Source organism: Bos taurus, chromosome 2, assembly GCF_002263795.3.
Source record: "Bos taurus isolate L1 Dominette 01449 registration number 42190680 breed Hereford chromosome 2, ARS-UCD2.0, whole genome shotgun sequence".
Classification (NCBI taxonomy): domain Eukaryota; kingdom Metazoa; phylum Chordata; class Mammalia; order Artiodactyla; family Bovidae; genus Bos; species Bos taurus.
Genome location: NC_037329.1, coordinates 114,914,606 through 114,935,893, shown reverse-complemented (window position 1 = coordinate 114,935,893; position 21,288 = coordinate 114,914,606). Strand labels below are relative to the sequence as shown.

The 21,288-nt window shown below is 41.2% G+C and overlaps 1 protein-coding gene across 1 annotated transcript in view; it reads left to right on the top strand.

The window, feature by feature from the left end:
* The window catches only part of IRS1 (insulin receptor substrate 1), a 64,292-nt gene extending 56,831 nt beyond the window's left edge, over positions 1-7,461 (top strand). Inside the window, exon 2 of the mRNA XM_003585773.6 lies at positions 6,431-7,461. The gene's annotated coding sequence lies outside the window, so the exon portion shown is untranslated. The remainder of the gene's footprint in view (positions 1-6,430) is intronic.
* Positions 7,462-21,288: the final 13,827 nt, after the last annotated feature.

Here is a 21,288-nt window from a genome sequence, read left to right as displayed (position 1 = left end):
TACCTTGGGTCTTACTTCCGACTTGACTTCTTGAGTTCAATCCTCACTTGATTTTTTTTTCCTTCTTTTTGGTGATGATGGTCTGAAGGCTTTAAAAGAGAATGTTTTTTCACTACTTAGATCTGTCTTTTCCCAAAGTCTCAGGTTGCCTGTACACTTCAGTAGTACCTTGTGAAAAGCAGAGAGACAGTCCCCCTGGCCCACACTTGAAGCTGTCTGGATTTAATTCTCTGTTCCTTGGGTAGCTGGGCTGGTAACTCTGCTTCCGCCTTAGATGCTACCGTCAAGCGCGCTTGGTACAAGCCAAACTCTGAGCCAGGAAATTCTTTGCATAAGGACTTTCACCCAGTCCATCAGACAGATCCCTGCTCTTGCTTATCCATCTGAGACTGCATGGTACACTTCGGGGACTATAAATGTATTTGATACTGATGATTTAAAAAAGAATTACTGGGCCTGTTTTTCAGGTTTCAGGTACACTTAAAAACAGTAATTTTGCAGTGTTTTCTAAGGTGTTCTATTATACGGAAGCGTTCTAGAAGGCTCGGTCAGCTTTAAATTGGCCATGTGTTGTTCAGTTGTGTCCAACTCTGTGACCCCATGTGACCCCATGGAAGCATGCCAGGCTTCCCTGCCCTTTACCATCTCCTGGAGTTTGCTCTAACTCATGTCCAGTGAGTCATGAAACCAGCTCATCCTCTGTCGATCCCTTGTCCTTCTGGCCTCAAACTTTCCCAGTATCAGGGTCTTTTCCAGTGAGTTGGCTTTTTTGCATCAGGTGGCCAAAGTATTGGAGCTTCAGCTTCAGTTCTTCCAATGAATATTCAGGGTTGGTTTCCTTTAGAGTTGACTGGTTTGATCTGTTTGCTGTCCACGGGACTCTCGAGAGTCTTCTCTAGCACCACACTTCAAAAGCATCAATTCTTTGGTGCTCAGCCTTCTTTTTGGTCCAACTCTCATATCCATACGTGACTGTGAATTAATTGCATTAGCATCAGTGGGGTAGCCAAAGAAATAAACTGTGGTCATGGTTAGTGGTACACAGTTGAATATAACTGTGTGAAAAAGAAATGAACAAATCTGGGAAGACAGGATAAAGAGAGATATCACCGGTGCGTTCAGCATCCTGCAAGGTACAGAGCTCCCCACCAACCTCTCTGCTCTCACATCCCTTCCACCTTCTTTCTTTTTCTAATCCCAATCAAAGGTAATCTTCTCTGAAAGGAGTTCCCTTATGCCCCCACCAGTTTTTCTAAATGCTTTGCATGTGCCATTTCCTTAAGGACTTAGGCATTTGGAAAACAAACCCAAGAAGCCAGAGGGTTTTTGGTTTTTTTTTTTTTTTTCCTGCTTTTAAATCATCATACTTCTCCCCATACACAATGAATTGGGAGGATGGGAAAGGGGTTAAAATACCAAGAAGGTTTAAAAAGTTGGTTAACATTTTATCTTATCACAGATTTTTCAGAATGGGAAAGATCTAAATATTAAATCTATTAAAGCACTATCTTCCTCGCTACTTAAACATCTTTGACATTAGATATAGAATATTAAAAGTTCAAAATTTTTAAGTAAATAGTAAAATCAGAACCATAGCTAAATAGTAGTTTTCCTTAGGTGACAGGAATTATAATGATTATAATGAATTATGTTTATTCCTTCCTTACATTTACTGTCTCTTATAAATTTTCTTTATTATGCTGAAGGTTTTTTTGTTTTCAGTCACAGCTGTTTATGTTAAGCGAAAGAGAAATATGCTGTTTGACACATTTCTTCAAGTGGAGGAATTTATTTATATGAATTTTTCTAGTTGAGTCTACAGTGTAAGATCTCAAACAATGATCTCCATTGAAGAAAAGTCATTACTATAGTCTTTTTTTTTTTTTTTCCCAGCCATAGTTGGATGAAGAAGAGTTTCTTTCTGGCTACATTTTAGTGCATGACAACAGCCAAGCAACTTACAATATTTTTACTTCTGTTTTCTTAGTAAAGTAGAAAGTGGTGTTCTAACCAGGTATTTCAACTATGTTGCACTTAATAAGTTGGCAGGAAGTTTCAAGGTGTTTAAATACAAGATAAAAACTTTTAGACAGTGGGTTTGACTAAAAATGTATTGCTGAAAAGGAGCAGATCCTTCTTTTGTGCTTATATCATAACTGTATGCTGTTTCAGCTGCTCACCCAGTGGAGACTAATCAGTAGGCTGAGGACAGTGTGAAAGGAAGCAGAAGCTTTATTTGTTTTTCAGCTCTAGCCAGCAGAGTTTAAGTGGGTCGAGTCCAGGAGATGTAAATTCCTACTGGATACAATAATGCAATAATCCATAGGTCTCAAGTAGCATAGTCAAGTGTTGACTTATTTGATAATGCTTTAAAAATTGCATTTTTCATTACTGGCAACGGGATTAGGCGGATTTTATCCTGTGAGAAGACACATGCGGACCATAGATGCTGATGTGGTGATGAAATTTTTGTCAAAATGTAATTTCCTGCTACTAAATCTTGTGCCAGGTGCATCGTATTTCTGGGTTCAAAAGTTATTCCCCAGTGATGTAACTCGAGAGAATAGATCACAGGAACATCACCATTTGATATTTACACAGTTCTTCTCCAAGGATATGTTTTGCTTTTTCTTGTTTCCAGTTTATGAGTGCTACAAATGAATTTTTGTAAAACATCCTAGCAATGTTTGCCTTGTGTGGTTGATTGGGAGTCTTGAAATTGTGTATATAAAGTGCATTAAACACACATTACCCATGTCTTCTTTTTCAGTATGTATTACAGTCTTTACCATTGTATTTGTGGCACTCAACAGATGTTTATTGCATTTAATGACTGTGGGAGCTTAGAATGGATGGGTATATTTCCAAGTTGCAAAAATGTATGAATAGACATTCATAGATGTGTATTTTTGTCGTTTAGTCACTATATCATGCCAGGCATGCAAATAAATTTGCATGGTTGCCCTTCTTCAAGTGGGTTGCTTTATTCAAGCTCAGCCCTTATGGATTGCAAGTAGTGGTAGGCATATAGACAGATAAACTGAAGTCCCATGAGGCATCTGCTAAGGTCTGTCTGTAAAGTTAGGACAGTTCCTTTCCAACAAAACTCTACAGTGATGTTTTTGGAACTTTAGTTTTGGAGTTCTTTGGCTTTAGATAGTACCTCACTGGGAACCATTACCCAGCTTAATCAGCTCTTTTATTCACCATATTTGGGTCTCAAAGCTTTTTGCCTGTCTCCAAAGATCAGATGTGCCCTCCAAGGGCCAAACTGGCTGCTATAGAGACCATTCAAAAGGGTATGCCCAAAGCTGAGAAGGCAGTTGCAAGAAAGAAAGAAAGGGGACTTGAAGAAGGCATTCCAAACATGCTTTGAACAATGCTGCATGCTTGGAATAAGTATGCAGATCTGAGGTGGCTGTGCGCAAGAGTCCTCACTGAGGATCTTTGTGAAAAATCTGTCTTGTTTACTCAGTAGCTAAACTTTATGTACGGACACACACACACCCTTGCACAAAAATAAACTGGGCAAACGTCAGACTGTCCCTTTAAATTTTCCTCTCTTGCTTATCGATAGCTTCTGCTCCTGTCCCCTCCACGTCAACCTTACCTACCGCTTTCTCACTTATTCCTAGACCAGCTGGCACTGGTAGGTTGCATTAGTGACTGAGGCCTGTGTTGATCAGGATTTATGATGAAGGCTTTGAAAAGTAGTATGCCGAAATTTTTTGGAGGGGACGGTATATGATGGAATTGATATATCCTTTGATTTCCTGCCCTTTGACCATACTGCTTGTGGAAAATTACCAGGATGGTTTCAAGGGTGCAAGGGTATGTGTGTGTGGTCCACAGCAATAGATTTCAGCCTCCAGGCACTATATATTTTTCTTTTCCTCTCCTCAAAGGGGCCCCAATTTCCACCCTTGTGCATCCATGCAGGTTGGCACGTGTGATGACACCGCTGGTTATAGTCTGTTCCTGTGCTAAGCTGTTCATTCAGCTCTTCTGGATAAGAGCCAGATGTAAAATCAAAAGCATACCCTTGACTTTTTAAATTGGCAGCATGTTTGTCTCAAGCCTTTTAATAAAACATGGCCTTCTTACCTAATTTTAGGATGTATGAAACTGTGTTAAGCTGTACATAGATATCCTGGTAGGAACATTTTGATAGATTGCAATATAGGTTCAGAAGAAACTTGAAAGTAAGTAAGATCTCTGGGGTTTTAGAAAGGTTAGGTTATTGTTTCACTTGTAGCCACCACATGAAGTAAATCCTGTCTCTTTGATAATAAAAGAGACAAGCCTAGTGTGGTTTTTTGTTTGTTTGTTTTTACCTTGATGTCTCCATGTCAAGTCTTTATTTGTAAGTAGAAACATAGACTTTATCTGTTATTTAGGGCTGAAGTTAATACTGTGAAATGAACAGAAATCTCTTAGTAAAACTTGAATCCTTATCTGGTAAATTTCAGCTTACCTGAAGCGGTTTTGTAGACGATCAATGCTGGTGGGTCCCAGCCATACTCTCCTGCAAAGAGGAGAGCGAGAGGCAGAGGGGAAAAAAAAAATTTGTATTGGTCAACATTTACCTTGTGTGGACTTTCAGGTCTGCTGCCGCCCTTGCCATGGACATGGATCGTTACTGCTGTGTGCTGATCATATCACAAAGCATGTCCTTGTGGTCCCTTCACTTATTTAAAGATGTCTTGGTCTCTCATTCACGGTGCCTCACCACCTACACAACCCGCGTTTGTAGATGTCTCTCCTCTTTCCCCTTTGCAGATACCCTGTGTTCTGACAAAACTACCTTCCTCACTTGGCCTAACCAGGGCTGTGTGCTCATCCCCCCTGGGCTTATTTTGTCCTGTGCCCTCCGTGGGAAGTGTGCCTTGTCCCTTTCATTCCTTCCACTCATATTTAGTGAGTTCCTGCTCTGTGCCAGCACTGAAACACCATTTCCACACCTCCAGACTCTTCCATGGCTTCCAAACCAAGCCAAGTGTGTCAGTGAGGTGCTTCCTTTACGCTCCCAGCTAGAAATGTTCTTCTCTCCTCTGTACATCCAGGGCAGGAGGCCCTAATCCCTGGACCATGGACTGTTACTGGTCTGTAGGCCATTAGGAACTGAAACACACATCAGGCAGTGACTGATGGATGAGTGAGACAGGGAAGCTTAATCTGTATTTACAGCTGCTCCCCGTTGCTGGCATTACCGCCTGAGCTCTGCCTCCCATCAGATCAGTGGCAGCATTAAATCCTCATAGGAGTGTGAACCCTACTGTGAACTGTGCATGCAAGGGATCTAGGTTGCATGCTCCTTATGAGAATCACTTCAAAACCATCCTTTCTCTGCAGCCCTGGAAAAAATTGTTTTCCATGAAACTGGTCTCTGATGCCAAAAAGATTGGGGACCACTGATAAACACCTATTGTACCTTTTGTGGAATTCACCCTGTTTCAACTTTGCATTCTCTATTTGTGAATGAAGCTTACCTTCCTCGCTAGAATTTCTGGAAAGCGGAGCCTATAGCAGAATTCACCATTGTAGCCTCGGTAGTACTTAATGCAACCATTTACTTATTTGACAGGTATTTATTGATTAGCTCTGCTGTGCCTCCTCCTTCTCAGGACATCCTATAAATATTGATGTTTCTATAGATACCTTTTGGATGCGTGAAAAATAAGGCTCTCAGAAGGACTATCTAATGTTAAGATTGAGAGTGAATGAGACTTTATAAGTTTGAGAAGGGGTCTACTCCTAAGGGGAATGGGTAACGCTCATTGTGATCTGACTTTTAAACTGCGTAGAAGAAATGCTGTGTTTCTGCCAGAATAACTTATCTCTGTTAGACCTAAATTAGAACCCCCTTTTTAAATTTAATGATTAACTAGGTCTCTTTTGCTTAGACATTCTTTTGCATCTAGAATTTTCCTATCAACCAATGTCAACTTAAAAACCAATTTCAGATTTTATAATGGGAAAACCCTGCAACTTCAAATTCTAAAATCTCCATTTGACTTTTAATCAAAAGAAGATTAAACATAGCCTGATGGTAACCTGCTTACTATATTTTGTAGTTGTTTTACACAAAAGCTTCAGTGGACGTTTTTATTTTGATCATAAGAACATCAAAGTGTTCTGTGTTTTTGTGTTGCTAAACCTCTGAAACCTCCAAACCACATCGATTGGTTTGCTGACTTAATATTGACTATTGTGACTTTGTGATTGCTTTAGACTCTTGCATTTTAAAAGAAAAAAAGAAGTTAAATACAGTTTGTTTATTTTTCTGAAGTACTCAGTACTGCCTGTGCCTGTAACTTCAGTTTATCCCATGCTGTCCTGCTGTCCCTTTTTAAAGAAAAACGCTAAAGAAGTGATTGAACGTGTGTTTTGAGATGCTGATGATGACGGATTCTTTCATTTTTCTTTTCAGAATGAAGACCTAAATGACCTCAGCAAATCCTCCTTTAACTCATGGGTACCCAGACTCTAAATATTTCATGATTCACAACCAGGACCTCACATCTTCCTCCTCAGTAGATGGTACGATGCACCCATTTCAGTTTGTTTACTTTACACAATCCTCAGGAGTTTGTTGACTGAACTGCACGTTCTATATCGTGCCAAGAAAAAAGCACTGTGACACCAGAACAATGAGTCTGCATAAACTTCATCTTCAACCTTAAGGACTTAGCTGGCCACATGAGCTGATGGGCCACCGTGCCACAAGAGAATGAGTTTACGCTCATTGCATTTACAAGACACATTTCATCTGCTGCTGAAACCGTGTACGACAGAGCATCATTGTAAATTATTTCCTATGGAACTGTTGCGTTGGGTGGAGAGAGTATTAAATATTTAACATAGGTTTTTGATTTATATGTGTAATTTTTTTAATTAAAATGTAACTTTTCTTACAGCACATCTTTTTTGGGGGGGGATGTGGAACTGAGGTATACAGTGTTCTATTGGAAAGAGTGGAGCAAATGCTTAAAACAAGGCTAACAAGAGTAGAATAGGGTACGATCCTTGTTTTAAGATTGTAATTCAGAAAAGTAATATAATAAGAATCATAGTGCCATAGATTTTGGTTCTCAATTGTATAGTTCTATTTGCTGATACTATCTCTTGTAATATAGCCTTGATGTTGAGCTGAGATCCTTACAAGAATTGATCTTAATTTTGTATTTTTTTTTTTCCTGTAAGGCAATAGGCCATGTTAATGAAACTGAAGAAGGATATATTCTGCTGGGTATTTTCAAGTGTCAGCTTAAAATTGGCAATTGAATGGAAGCAAAATTACAAGAAAAGGCAATCAGTGTCTTCCTTTGTATATACTGTAAAGAGGAGGAGACATGGGTGATCCCTTTGAATCAAAAGCTCTCTTTGGAATGAATAATGTGGGTGTTTGTAAATTCTGGAAATTTCTTTCTATTCATAATAAACTAGAGACTGTTGATCTTTTCTTCTCCCCCTTCCCCCACTTCCTGTTCCATTGCCACCAAATTTTTTTTTCCTGTTGCACACGTTAGGATCTTTCATTTCCTGCATTGTCTCAAAAAAGATGTAAGACAAGTGAGTACTTGTCTTTCATTTCTAACCAGAAATTAAAATTCCAGAACGTGTCTTTTACAATGACCAGGGCTACATTGTCACTTTTCCTTAAGACTCTTATCTCATGTTTTCTGAGAACGTCCAGTGTAACATTATTTAACCAAATGTAATTTGGTCCATTCGCCCTGGTGGCTACTGGCCTGTGTGTGATTAGTTAATAAAACCCAGGGTGCAGAGAGCACATCAAAGCATAATGACCTGCTAGGGAAACATCTAGCCAGCAGTGAAAATGTTAATCCTTTTCTTGTTTGGAAAGTACACACATCTTGGAATTTTTCCTCATGAAAGAGAAATGGCAATGAACATACTAAAAGAAATTGCCTACAGAGTTTTGAATCTTTTGATCAGGAAACTTCCTAAAAGTTCAGTGAATTAAGTCTAGTATCAGGCTCCCCTGGAGTCCGTGTGAATGCTCTATCAGGAATCCCCAGCCCTGCTGTTGAGAGGAGCAAGATTTTCTTTCACTGAAGGGTTGAGCTCCCTGGTTGGGGGAGGGGTTGCCAGGAAGGGGCCAGGGTTGGGGGCCATCGCAGTGGCTGCTCATCAACGGGTCAGGGACCCTCACCCCCACCCCTCACTCTACTCAAAAGGGAGTAGGGATCAGTGGACCCCTTCACCTGCTGAGGCCCGTGTTACTGTTAATTCAGCCGGATGACATGTACCTCACAGACTCTTGTACAGTGTTCACCATTGCAGATTCTAAGCATTTGCATGCTCATCAATTTCTAAGATAAATACGTCTGTAGTCATAAGAACCCATTGTTTTCAAGGAACTTGCTGAATGACATCATTTCCTATTAGGAGACAACACCACTGATTTTTAAAATCTGATATGAAACGGTTTTGTTTTTGTACCCTTTCATGAAAAAGACTTTCTTAGTCAAGCTCTTATTTTTCAAGTATTGTGACTCATACTCTCGCTTGTGTAGGAAGGAAGCAAGCTGTCCCACTCTCTTCCCTTGAGGACATAAGTAGTCAAGGACAGATATCAGTGAACAAAGTCAGCCCCACCCACTTTCCTATAAAGGTGGTTATTTCTCAAGGAACCTAAACTTTGAATATGTATTACCAAGGTACCTCTTTACGTGGGATTATTAACATATTTTGGGTGCGAACAAGAAATGAACCAGACGGGAAAAACGTCTCTTGGTTTCTGTTCCTCTCATCTGTTTTGTTGAGTCATGTAGTATAAAGGTAAGACACTCCTATTTAAGCTGTTTCTAGTGGTCTCTGAGCTGGGTTTGCTGGTAGTACCAAACTTCACCCGTTTAAAACTGGAAGTTGCTGGTATTTAAGGAAAAAACTTATGCTCTGTCTCCCTGAGGGGTTGACCTTCAGCTGCTAAGTCCTTGTATTCAGTTCTTATTTGGGAGACTTGGCTTTTATCCGTTTCAAAGTATTTGTCAGCCAGCCAAGGGCTTACATTAATGAGACTTCTAGTGGCCTCTGGTTAACCTATAAGTTAGTGGCTTTTTCTTCATGAGACCAACCTTTCACAGTGTTCTTTCTTAGAGACTTTAGGCAGAGTTTTAAAATTCTCCTTTGTAGAAAGAACAAATATGTTCCATGACTTTGATGATATCTTTATCCTGGGGGGACAAAAAAGTTCTAGAACCAGCTAAAAGTGAAGAGAATCCATTAATGATCAACCACCTGAGTCAATAATGACAATTCAGTACTGATGTTACATTTGTGGCTATTTCTTGCTAACTTTCAAAGGTCAGGGACTCTCTTGACGAACTGACGTTGACTGCAAAAACTGAATTTTCCAAAAATCATCTAACCAAAAGTAGTGATTTTTAACTTTTCTTTCCCTGATGCTTGCCTCCTAGCTGTCTTTTAAATCTGAGATCTTTAAAGTGTTAAACAGTTTTACTAAACCGTAAGAAACAGTATTTGACAATGCTGAAGCCCTGTTTTGTTCAGTCCTGCATCTTGAATGCAATATGCCATGTAGTTGAAAACTGATTTTTATTTACTACAGGTGGTTTCAAAGTGGGGCGGGGGGCGGTGGAAGGTCTCATCCACTGAAGACAGAGCCACAAAAAATGAGATGAATGTACAGTGTTCAGCTGCTTTGGCAGAGCTCTGTGGGTTGGTCTGTCACACAGGGAGGCACTGAAACTAGAAACACTCCACACATTGAGACCTTGACTGGGGAAAGATGAGACCCTCTGGAAGGCATGGGAAGGAGAATGGATGGAGGCCAGATAGAAACTCGATCCTTTGCGATGACTTGACAGGAGAGTTAGCGTTCCTAGGACCTCGTATATGTTCGTTGGAGGTAATGCTGCATTTGTATAGGTTGCTGAGAAATTCGAAAGGAAGAAGCATAGGCTTCTAGGGATATGAGGACATAGGACCTTGCCAACAGTAAGAGAAAAGACTTTCACTCTGTAAGCTTAGTCATGGAGGGCAAGTAGAGCCTTGTAATCAGTAGACCAACAGGTTAAGCACTTGGTGCCGTTGGTCATTTCTAAAGCTAAGCCAGAGAGGATCATGAGGGTCCCTCCACAGCTCTAGAAATCAGTTTACTAAGGGTGGACAGACAAGGCATGGGTCAGATAGCATATTGGGTTTCTTGCCTACTTGTAACCAGAGCATCAAATTAGATGCTGGGAGGAGATGGAATGATATTGGAGGTGTTTGACCCTAGTTTTAATGAGTTTATCAGTAATCCAGAGCTTAGAATTAGCTCATATGATTAGAAAAACAAAGGCATGGCTGGAGAGGTGTCTTCCTAGTTTGTTGATGGCATCTGTGATGTGTACACCAAGAGATCTTGGTATTATAGACTTTGGCTATTCACCTCTCTCTCTGTTTTTTTTTTGTTAATTTCCTCAGTGTTAATCAAGATGCCACATGATAGGATAAATTCAGTAAACAGAAAAATGTGTCTGTATGGACATCTTTAGTGCTTTTTTTTTTCCTTCTTGTTAGAATTTTGCTATTGGCTTAAGAATATAGTTCCCGAACCATTTTTCTTACAAAGTTCTTTCTTTACACCTCTTGGCTACAGGGTGGGCCAAATTAAATCCATCTATATTTTTTCATTTGATGTGTGTGCAGTTAGGTTTATCATCTTAAGATGGTGGCGCTGCTTCTGGTGCTACTTCATCTGTGTTCAAAAGGACCAATGCATGGTCTGTATTGCTACCAAAACATTTACTGTATATATGTGTATACCATATGTATGATGTATATATGTAATGGGTACCAGGCCAGGTCTATATTTTTATTTAGATTCACTTTTTCCAAGTTTTCTTTAGAGTGTTATGCTTATTTTTCAGTTTTTCTTTCCCCCCTGATTCTGTCTGGTACTTAGAACTGTAGTGTCTTCATCGTTAATTAAAGAAAACTGTCTAAATGAATTCACGGATGTGAATGCTAGTGATCCTTCATGTTTTCAATTATGGGACATGAAACAAACTGCCAATTAAAGTTTTCTGGGCCACTTGATTGGGTAAGAGCAGTGTACACTGTTTAAATGCTGTAATAAATGATTTTTGAATGGATAGATTTACCTCACCCTGTCCCTCTTCACCTGGCTTCCAATGGCCAAGAGGATAAAGAAAAAGACCTCTGAAAAGACAGACTAGGAGTTGCTTTTGGTGGTGGTGAAGTAATGGGAAGAGAGAGAGGAGCAAAAATCCATCCTTCCTGGAGTAGAAAGATATGTGTTCTGTTGCTGTGCTGAGTTGCATCCAACTCTTTGAGACCCCATGGACTATAGCCCACCAGACTCCTCTGTCCACGGGGATTCTCCAGGCATGAGCGCTGGAGTGGGTTGCCATGCCCTCCTCCAGGGGATCTTCCCAACCCAGGGATCAAACCCAGGTCTCTTGCATTGTGGGCAGATTCTTCACTGTCTGAGCTACCAGGGAAGCCCAAGAATCCTGGAGTGGGTTGCCTATCCCTTCTCCAGCAGATCTTCCCCACCCAGGAATTGAACTGGGGTCTCTTGCATTCTTTGTTGATCTTCAACAAAGCTCTTTTTCTGATGCAGATCTGGGTAGCTTTTGAAAAACAAAACTGACCAGGCCACCTCCAGCGAGGCTGATGCACTTTGTCTGGAGTGGAGCTGGGTATCACTGCTTTCCTTTTTTTAAATTATTTAAAATTGGAGGATAATTGCTTTTCAATGTTGTGCTGATGTCTGCCATCCACAACTACATCAGCCGTATATCCCCTCCCTCTTGAACCTCCCTCCCACCCCACCATCCCACCCCTCTTGGTTGTCTCAGAGCACCAGGTTGAGCTCCCAGTGTTATACGGCAACTTCCCATTAGCTATCATTTTTCACATGGTAATGTATATGTTTTGCTGCTACTCTCTCAGTTCCTTGCACCTTCAGTTGCTTTTTATATTCTCTAGGAGACTCCAGTACAGGTCAGGGCTGAGAATGGGTATGGGAACTATTGCTCAAGCTTATCTGATGACTGGAGTCATCAAAATGCCAATCCCCTGGAGCTGCCTGGGAACGTGTATTTAAATAAGTGACCCTTGTGGTTGGCATGTTTGAAAAATCCTGATTTCTGTACAAGTGGAGTCTTTGGATTGTTTCACTATAAGAAGGGGTAGAACATCAATGATTTTTGAAAATAATAAACTATGTGGCCAATATATAAACAGCCACCTCCCCAGGTCCTCCCAAATTGAGCTTTCTTGCTTAAACAAACAGATGATGGACGAGTCTCATGTTGTTAGGGCAGACCCAAATTATTGAACACTTTGGAAACAGATTTGAGATACAATTTTCTAAATTAATTTCTGGTTAATGAGCATATTGCTCCACTGAAAGTAAAAAGACTGATACTTCTGTCTTTCCTATCCTTACTTGGTACACCAGGACAGAGACTCTTCGTTCTGCCTGGCATGCAGTGTAAATGATATCTTTATTGCTCAGAAGTCGCACACAACGTGACTGAATAAATGCTTGAAGTCATTATTTTCTCTTCACTTTATATTGGCTTCCTCCATTTATTCTTTTAAAAAACATGATTTTTTCCCCTCCCAGTGGTATTGCAAAGCAAACATCACTCTAACTTCTACTGAAGTTACAAGTAAACATCGCTAATTAGTATTAATTTGAGGGAAGTCTAGCTGGAGTGAATTAATGGTCCAATTTATAGCAAAAATTGTCTTATTACCTTTACACATATGCCGGACTATAGCAAGTAAGATGTTGTCAATAAGATGCCTGTGAGAATGAACAGGCAAGGATAATCTGTAATTACCTCACTGATTCTATTATAAACAATAGCAGCATTTATTCTGTATTCATAGTTGCCAGGATGTACAACAGTTATCTCATTTTATCCTTTTATCAACCAGAGGTATATACTATCTTGGTCCTTATTTCCCAGAAAGGCAAGCAGAAGAGAGAAAGCGCGTGATGTGGTCCAGGGATATTATGGGATGGCCAGCCTCTCAACCATGGACTGAGCGATGGCAAAGTTTGTATTCCCATCTTCACCACTGCAAGTTTCTGGTTTCCAATTACTTTTAAAAAATGAATTCTGTACATTAAAAACACTATCATTCCACCTGCCTTGGTATTATTAATGTACTGAGCAAATATGATTTCACAGGAGCCAGAAAGAAGAACTCTCTCCAACTTATAACTTTCACCCTACAAAGTAATAGACCCTTATTACATTTATTTCAATTCCTTATCTTTGTGTCTAGTGTGAAAAGTCTTTTTCTGATTCCATACTGGTTTGCTTAAGAAGTTCACCCCTGGAACCTCCCTGGGGGTCCAGTGGTTAAGACTCTACACTCCCACTGCAGGGAGCACAGGGTTTGATCGCTGGTGGGGAACTAAGATCCTGAAAGCTGTGTGGAATGGCCAAAAATAAGCAAACAAAAGTTTGCCCTTTTTCAGCAAGGACTGTTTGAGACCCCAGGGACTGTAACCCGCCAGGCTCCTTTGTCCATGGGGTTTCCCAGGCAAGAATACTGGAGTGGGTTGCTCTTTCCTTCTCCAGGGGATCTTCCCTACCCAGAGATTGAACCCCCATCTCCTGCCTCTCCTGCATTGGAGGGTGGATTCTTTAGCACTTCAGCTACCTACATAGTCCCCAGCAGCAGAATAGAGATGATTTTACTTCAGGAACATAGCAGGAAAGTAGGTGAGATGTGAAAGCCACAAAAAATCCAGATGCGTGTGTGTGTGTGTGTGTGTGTGTATGTGTGTGTGGTGTGTTTTGGCATCAGGTTTTACATATTGCCTCCTTAAACCCTTTAAATCAGACCTCCTTACATTCTCTGGTAGGGAGACTGATGCTTAGATCAATGACGAAGATTGGCGATAGGAAAAAGTGGGGTCATCTGAGCTGGAGAGGGTCTTGACTTGAAGTGATAGAATGGTCAAAGCTGCCTCAGTACAGGAATCCCCTCTCTCATATTCCCTGTAGGGCAGGAAAAGGTTTTCCTTGACTCTCTGGAGGTCCCTGGCTTGGACTGAAAATTAAAGACAAACTGACAAGAGAAAAACCTATAAATTGAGATGTATGAATTTTTACATGACATGGGAGCCTTCCTAAGGACCCGAAGAAACAGCTGAGTGTTTTTGTGCTGCATTTGATGAGTGCAGACCCTCATGGAGGAATAGGATAAGAAGTCTGGGGCTAGTGTACCAAACTGGGGGAAACTTAGCAAGTCCTGTCTGTTTGCATTCTTTTTAATGTCTCTTTGTCTTTGAGAATAAGGATGCTCCTCTGCTCTGAGTATAGGGAGGGCACCTCTCACATGAGGGTTTTATGACCTGTTTCAGGGGAGAAGGGCAGGAGAAGGTCAGAGTGACCTTCCTGCTGCTGCTGCTTTCTCAGACTCATTTAGCTTAAAATATTCAGTGGCCAGACGGTTGTATTTGCGGGTGGTGTGTCCTGAATCCCATGAACCCATAGTCCTTCTCAAAACTTGGACTGTATACTACCTACAGAATCTCCTGACAACATAAGGATTTTTAACAGGGGCCTCAGGAAGCTATATTTGTGACAAGTTGTTTCCCCAACATGCACACACACACACACACACACACACACACACACACACACTCCTTCTCTCTGGGGCTGTTCTACACCCTGACCTTGGTGGAATGTGCTATTGGCAGTCACGAGGCAGTATCCTTTCTGCTCCCTTCTCTGTATAAGTTTCTCCAAATCTCAAGTCCCATAGCCTCTAACTGTAAATGTGAGAGAAATGATGATGTTGCTGGAGTTTCTCGTGGCTCTTGAAAAAGCACAATCTATAAAGCAGAAATGTAAAACTTAGCATAAAAATACAAGTACTAGGTAAATATGCAATAAATACAGCATTATCCTGATTCTATAAAATAAAATCCCAAACAAAAATCTCAAAATATTACAAGTGGTGGCATGTTTAATGGCATTATGGATGAATTTTAAATTTTCTGGGTTTTTTGATCATGTCTGATTTTTATAATGAGAAAGAAAAAATATTCCATAAAACACAAAGGGAGTTCGTGAATCCCCATGTGCTGGTTTTACCATACATCACAACACTCCGTGATCATTCAATCAGCTATAGTTTGTCAGCTATAGTCCAGGAGCCACATACAGCCCGGGAGCCTGTTTCTGTAAATAACATTTTATTGAAATATAGGCCTGCTCATTCATTTACATATTGCCTACGGCACCACGATGGCAGAGTGGAGTAACTGTGACAAAGACCAAACAGCCGCCCAGTTAGCACACTTACCGTCTGGTCCTTTATCAAAAAAGGTTGTCTAGCCTTATTTAAGAGAGACAATTGGAATGAGACAGAGACCCTTTCCCTGAGCTTCTGAAATTCTCCTGGACCTGTTCAAGCAGCTTTTTGGATCTGCTGATACAATTACAGTCCTGTTGGACAGACTGTAGCCCACCAAGCTCCTCTGTCCATGGAAATTTTCCAGGTAAGAATACTGGAGTGGGTTGCCATTTCCTACTCCAGTGGATCTTCTCAACCCAGGGATCAACCTGTGTGGTTGATTATTGAAGTGCTAAACAGACTTCTTCAAGTTTTGCCTACAAATACTAAAATACTTTTACAGTTAGGCACATGGAGCTGAGTTAGAGTAAATTTAGAATGATACTTTGTCCTTGGTGCCTCAGTTTTTCTAGATCAACAGCCAAAAAAAAAAAAAAAAGCGCAAATCATCAATTAAATGTTATCGCTTTGAAATAGAGGGTTTCCTCAAGAGATTCTAAAGGAGGTTTAAAATAGAGTATAGTCTCTAGAATAGCAGGACTTCGACCAATGGGAGAGACAGTAAACAGGCATCCTTTCCCTTTTCCCAACTTGTCATCAACTGGAGTGCTGAGAATGAAAACAGTGCCAAGAGCATGGATTCTGGTCAGGAAGATAATACCTAATAACCTATGAGATGAAGATTATTGCATTAAAAAAGGAACCATTGTTAAAAGTTATTAGGCTGGAAAGGAATCCTTGGTATTTTAAAATTATAAAATCCCACTGTTTATTCCTTCATCACATCCATGGTATTGTTGAGGAACTATTATGTGCTATGGAGAGGAAATAGCAGCCCATTCCAGTATTCTTACCTGGAAAAATTCCATGGACAGAGGAGCCTGGTGGGCTACAGTCCATGCATGGAGTCCCAAAGAGTCGAACATGACTGAGTGAGCTTGTAAGCATTATGTGCTGTGATGTGGCAGCGTAGAGAGTGTATGCTCAGTCGTGTCCGACTCTTTGCAACTCCACAGATGGACTGTAGCCTACCAGGCTCCTCTGCCCAAGGAATTTTTACAGGTAAGAATATTGGAGTGGGTTACCATTTCCTACTCCAGTGGATCTTCTGGGCCCAGGGATCAACCCATGTCTCCTGCGTCAGCTGCCCCAGTTCTTGTTCCCGTGGTGCTCTCATATTTGTTCTGAAAGTGATCTATGTCTGGACCACTTGTTTTGTGGGTAAGAAAATTGAATTTCTGTTCCACTGCTATTTAACATGACTTTATTTTAAAATTGTATCTGTACCAGATTGATTAAAACAGACCCTGAAAGGGCTTTAACGCCCTTTTAGCACCTTTTAAGTTGCTCTCATGGCCCTGTCTGCAGGGTATGAAGTGCGCGCACACTGGGAAGTCCTGTCCTGGAGGGTGGCTGAGGTTGACCCGGAGAGTCAGTGAGGTGGGGAGTTTGGGACAGAGACAGCGTTGAAATGGGACAGCTATAAGGACCAGAAAGCTGGAGTGTGGGAATCAGAGCAGCCAGGTGGAAAGGCTCCTGTAGCCAGCTTTCAAAGAGACTAGAAGGCATCAGAGAATCTGAAAGGGTTAAATCCTTTACACATCAATGGTACAACTCCTTGTTCCTAGGTAAAGTCAGGGATCTAAGGGCCCCAGTCCCCTGCCCATGAATTCAGAACTCCTTCTGGATCAGATATAGTGAAAACCCAAGGAGGAACACCCACAGCTCACATTTTCAAGCATTTTGCTGCGTGCCTGTCACTGTTCGTGGATCAGCTCCTATGCCTTCATCCCAAATGTTTGTAGATATTGCATATAACCCCACTTTGAAGAGTAAAATAAACTAAGATCTAGAAGGAAACCTGTCTAAGGTCATTTGATGGTAAGTGTAGCGCTGGCCTTCCCACTCATTCCCATCTTAACTCCAGCGTTTCAACAACTGCAAGACATGGAACCTGGAAAAAAGAAATGTTCACTGAAATCCTGATACACATTTCTGGCACAGGGTTGTCAGAAAATGCCTTGTGGAAAATTCTCTCTCTCTCTCTCTCTTTTTTTTTTTGTTTGCTTCATTTTCTTTTAAACTTTGTTGCTGTTCAGTGGCTCAGTCATGTCTAACTCTGTGACCCCATGGACTACAGCATGCCAGGCTTCCCTGTCCTTCACTATCTCCAAGAGTTTGCTCAAACTCATGTTCATTGAGTTAAAGATGCCATCTAAACCATCTCATCCTCTGTTGCCCTCTTCTCTCCTTGCCCTCAATCTTGCCCAACATCAGGGTCTTTTCCAATGAGTCAGCTCTTTGCATTAGGTGGCCAAAGTATTGGAGTTTCTGTTTCAGCATCAGTTTTTCCAATGAAAATTCAGGGTTGATTTCCTTTAGGATTGACTGGTTTGATCTGCTGACTTACTTTATTTGTTCTCCAGCTGCTAATATATGGACAATAAATCTATTTTAAAATATATTTTTTTACTTCCACATATTCTTATTATTATTTGTTTACTAATGTAGCCATGGGGAGAGTTCTTGATTCACACTCCCATTGCTGGACCCAACATGTGCCCTTCCCCCACTCCCACCTCCCAAGTCTAACGTTCTTCTTGACGATTCTGGGGGGCTCTTGTTAGGTTGGGATGCAAGTGCTCCTCAGCTGTCTCTCTTTAACCTCTTGAAGCTCAATTAAGTACAACTTAACATTTGCTTTTCACAGAAGATGGCAGCCAAAACACACACACACCCTCCACAGCACATCACAGCACGTCTCACACGCACACGCACCATATCACACCACTTATACACACACACACACACACACACACACACACACATGCACACCACAGCCCCCTTTCCTTCCCCACCCCATCATAAAATTCTAGGAGGAAAAGTTAATGATGCATCTAAAATGACTAAATTGTTTTTTACATCAGCAGCGAGTTTCTGGTTTAAATTCAAATTGTTCCTTTAATTTTACATACCACTTTCATCACTACCACATACCAACTACTCCAGTTAGCAGGGTCTCATGCCCCATAGGTAAAAATGTATTAGATTTCTGAATCTGGTTTACTTCATCTGTTGAAAAAGAAAATAAGGTTGGCTGAGCTAAACAAATTTCTTCCTGAATAGAGTAACCCTGCTATTTGTGTTTGCTGAAATGTTTGACAGATGAGAATCTGATGGGGGTATTTCTTTTAGTGACTGTGCAACACTTCAGCTCTCATCTTTGCTTTGCCACTGAGTGACTTTGAGCAAAGCACTCCTCTCTGGCTCTTTCCTTCATTGTTTATAAAATATGAAGTTTATCTGATCTTAACCTGAGATCCAAAAATTTGTCTACACTCTAAAAGCAAATGTACTGTTTTTCCTGGGTATGACTGTGCATTTTTTATTCCTGGGCATGGCGTCTGTGACTTCTACTATAGTCATTAAAGATTCGAAACAAATAGATGGCTTCTTAGAATCAGAAAATTTCATGATTTTTATGGTGTGCAATGGCACCCCACTCCAGTACTCTTGCCTGGAAAATCCCATGGATGGAGGAGCCCGGAATGCTGGAGTCCATGGGGTCGCTGAGGGTCGGACACGACTGAGGGACTTCCCTTTCACTTTTCACTTTCATGCATTGGAGAAGGAAATGGCAACCCACTCCAGTGTTCTTGCCTGCAGAATCCCAGGGCCGGGGGAGCCTGGTGGGCTGCCGTCTATGGGGTCGCACAGTCGGACACGACTGAAGCGACTTAGCAGCAGCAGCAGCAGAACATTTTAATAGAATTTAGGGGCTAGCCTATGGCAAAATATTAGATCAGTGAAATTTGTCCCCACCACTTTCTCCCGTCAGCTCTACAGATGGGTTGAGGTTGGGTATTTTCCCTTCACAAAATGATTTTTTGGAACCCAAGGCCCTTCTGGAGCGACAAAAACACTTCTGATAAACTGGGCTTTTTTCCCTGGAATACACAGAACTATACAAAAAAGATTTTCATGACCCAAATAACCACGATGGTGTGATCACTCTTCTAGAGCCAGACATCCTAGAATTCGAAGTCAAGTGGACCTATGAACAAAGCTAGTGGAAGCCATGGAATTCCAGTTGAGCTATTTCAAACCTTTAAAGACGATGCTGTGAAAGTGCTGCACTCACTATACCAGCAAATTTGGAAAACAGCAATGGCCACAGGACTGGAAAAGGTCAGTTTTCATCCCAATCCCAAAGAAAGGCAATGCCAAAGAAAGTTCAAACTACTGAACAATTGCACTCATCTCACACACTAGCAAAGTAATGCTCAAAATTTTCCAAGCCAGGCCTCAATAGTACATAAACTGAGAACTTCCAGATGTTCAAGCTGGATTTAGAAAAGGCAGAGGAACCAGAGATCATATTGCCAACATCTGTTAGATCATTGAAAAAGCAAGAGGGTTCCAGAAAAACATCTACTTCTGCTTTATTGACTATGCCAAAGCCTTTGACTGTGTGGATCACAACAAACTGTGGAAAATTCTTAAAGAGACGGGAATACCAGACCACCTTATCTGCCCTCTGAGAAATCTGTATGCAGCTCAAGAAGCAACAGTTAGAACTGGATATGGAACAACAGACTGTTTCCAAATCAGGGAAGGAGTACATCAAGGCTGTATTTTGTCACCCTGCTTGCTGCTGCTGCTAAGTCGCTTCAGTTGTGTCTGACTCTGTGTGACCCCATAGATGGCAGCCCACCAGGCTCATCCATCCCTGAAATTCTCCAGGCAAGAATACTGGAGTGGGTTGCCATTTCCTTCTCCAATGCATGCATGCATGCTAAGTCGCTTCAGTCATGTCTGACTCTGTGCGACTCTTTGGACAGCAGCCCACCAGGCTCCTATGTCCACAGGATTTTCTAGGCAAGAATACTGGAGTGGATTGCCATTTCCTTCTCCATGCTTATTTAACTTATATGCAGAGTACATCGTGTGAAATGCCAGGCTGGATGAAGCATAAGCTGGAATCAAGATTGCTGGGAGAAATATCAATAACCTTAGATACGCAGATGACAGCACCCTTATGGCAGAACTAAAGAGTCTCTCAATGAAAGTGAAAAAGGAGAGTGAAAAAGTTGGCTTAAAACTCATTTTAAGTTTTCTCATTTAGAAAACTAAGATCATGACATCCGGTCCCATCACTTCATGACAAATAGATGGAGAAACAATGGAAACAGTGACAGACTTTCTTTTTTGGGGTTCCAAAATCACTGCAGATGGGGACTGCAACCATGAAATTAAAAGACTCTTGCTCCTTGGAAGAAAAGCTATGACCAACCTAGACAGGATATTAAAAAGCAATGACTTTGCTTTGCCGACAAATATCTGTCTAGTCAAAGCTATGGTTTTTCTAGTAGTCATGTATGGAAGTGAGAGTTGGATTATGAAGAAAGCTGAGTGCCGAAGAATGGATGCTTTTGAACTGTGGTGTTGGAGAAGACTCTTGAGAGTCCCTTGGACCCTTGGACTGCAAGGAGGTCCAACCAGTCCATCCTAAAGGCAACCAGTCCATCCTAAAGGCAATCAGTCCTGAATATTCATTGGAAGGACTGATACTGAAGCTGAAACTCCAATACTTTGGCCACCTGATCTGAATAATTGAGTCATTAGAAAAGACCCTCATGCTGGGCAAGATTGATGGCAGGAAGAGAAGGGGATGACAGAGGATGAAATGGTTGAATGGCATCACTGACTCAGTGGACATGAGTTTGAGCAAGCTCCAGGAGTTGGTGATGGACAGGGCAGCCTGGTGTGCTGCAGTCCCTGGGGTCTCAAAGAGTTGAAAACAACTGAGCAACTGAACTGAACTGAAATGAAATTAATATATCAGCTTCCAGGCTATCTGGATCAAAAAAGAACGGCTACCCAGGAAGAAGAGTTAGACACAACTGAGCAACTAAACTGAACTGAACCCAGGAAGAAGAGAACATTTTGGCAAATGAGAACCAG